The sequence below is a fragment of the Cebus imitator genome, unplaced genomic scaffold, assembly GCF_001604975.1.
Source record: "Cebus imitator isolate Cc_AM_T3 unplaced genomic scaffold, Cebus_imitator-1.0 Scaffold161, whole genome shotgun sequence".
Classification (NCBI taxonomy): domain Eukaryota; kingdom Metazoa; phylum Chordata; class Mammalia; order Primates; family Cebidae; genus Cebus; species Cebus imitator.
Genome location: NW_016107476.1, coordinates 3,897,664 through 3,899,752, shown reverse-complemented (window position 1 = coordinate 3,899,752; position 2,089 = coordinate 3,897,664).

Below are 2,089 nucleotides of genomic sequence, written 5' to 3'. Positions count from 1 at the left end.
TTTTACTTTCCATTTGCTTGGTAAATATTCTTCCATCCCTTTATTTTGAGCCTGTGTGTGTCTTTGTGTGTGACATGGGTCTACTGAATAAAGCACATTGGTAGGTCTTAACTCTTTATCCAGTTTGCCAGTCTGTGTCTTTTAATTGGGACATTTGGCCCATTTACATTTAAGGTTAATATTGCTATGGGTGAATTTGATTCTGTAATTATGATGCTAGTTAGTTATTTTGCATGTTAGTTGATGCAGTTTCTTCATAGTGTCGATGGTCTTTACAATTTGGTATGTTTTTGCAGTGGCTGGTACCGGTTTTTTCTTTCCATATTTAGTGCTTTTTCCAGGAGGTCTTATAAGGCAGGCCTGGTGGTGACAAAATCTCTCAGCATTTGCTTGTCTGTAAAGGATTTTATTTTTCCTTCATTTATGAAGCTTAGTTTTATTAGATATCAAATTCTGGGTTGAAAATTATTTTCTTTAAGAATGTTGAATATTGGCCCCCACTCTCTTCTGGCTTGTAGGGTTTCTGCAGAGAGATCCACTTTTGGTCTGATGGGCTTCCCTTTGTAGGTAACCCAACCTTTCTCTCTGGCTGCCCTTAATATTTTTTCCTTCATTTCAACCTTGGTGAATTGGACGATTATTTGTTTGGGGGTTGCTTTTCTCAAGTATCCTTGGGGTGTTCTCTGTATTTCCTGATTTTGAATGTTGGCCTGTCTTGCCAGGTTGGGGAAGTTCTCCTGGATAAGATCCTAAAGAGTGTTTTTCAACTTCGTTCCATTCTCCCCGTCACTTTCATATACACCAATCAAATGTAGGTTTGGTCTTTTCACATACTCCCATATTTCTTGGAGTCTTTGTTCATTTCTTTACATTCTTTTTTCTTCAGCTCCATCAGGTTGTTTTATCTTCTTTTCTAAACTGGTTATTCTAGTTAGCAATTCCTCTAACTTTTGTTCAAGATTCTTAGCTTCCTTGCATTGGATTAGAACATGCTCCTTTAGCTCAGAGGAGTTTGTTATTACCCACCTTCTGAAGCCTACTTCTGTCAATTCATCAAACTCATACTTTGTCCAGTTTTGTTTTCTTGCTGGTGAAGAGGTGTGATACTTTGGAGGAGAAGAGGCATTCTGGTTTTTGGAATGTTCAGCCTTTTTGCACTGGTTTTTCCTCATCTTCATGGATTTATCTATCCTTGGCCTTTGATGTTGGTGACCTTCCAATGAGGTTTTTGTATGGATGTCCTTTTGTTGATGTTGATGCTATTCCTTTCTGTTTGTTTAGTTTTCCTTTTAATAGTCAGGACCCTCTGCTGTAGGTCTGCTGGAGTTTGCTGGAGGTCCACTCGAGACTCTCTTTGCTTGGGTTATCACTAGTGGAAGCTGCAGAACAGCAAAGATTGCTGCCTGTTCCTTCTTCTGGAAGCTTTGTCTCAGAGGAGCACCTGCCAGATGCCAGCCAAAGCTCTCCTATATGAGGTGTCTGTTGACCCCTGCTGGTAGGTGTCTCCCAGTCAGGAGGCATGGGTGTCAGGGACCCACTTGAGGAGGCAGTCTGTCCCTTAGCAGAGTTTGAGTGCTATGCTGGGAGATTCACTGCTCTCTTCAGAGCTGGCAGGCAGTAATGTTTTAGTATGCTGAAGTGGCACCCACAGCTGCCTCTGCACTCAGATGCCCTGTCCCAGGAAAAATGAGAGTTTTATCTACAAGCCTCTGACTGGGAGTGCTGCCTTTCTTTCAGAGATGTCCTGCCCAGAGAGGAGGAATCTAGAGAGGCAGTCTGGCTACACTGGCTTTGCTGAGCTGCAGTGGGCTCTGCCCAGTTTAGACTTCCTGGTGGCTTTGTTTATACTGTGAGAGGAAATCCACCTACTTAAGTCTCACTAATGGAGGATGCCCCTGTCCCTACCAAACTTGAGCATCCCAGGTCAACTTCAGACTGCTGTGCTGGCAATGAGAATTTCAAGCCAGTGGATCTTAACTTGCTAGGTTCTGTGGGGGTGGGATCCACTGAGCTAGACCACATGGCTCCTTGGCTTCAGCCCCCTTTCCAGGGGAGTGAACAGTTCTGTCTCACTGGTGTTCCAGGAATC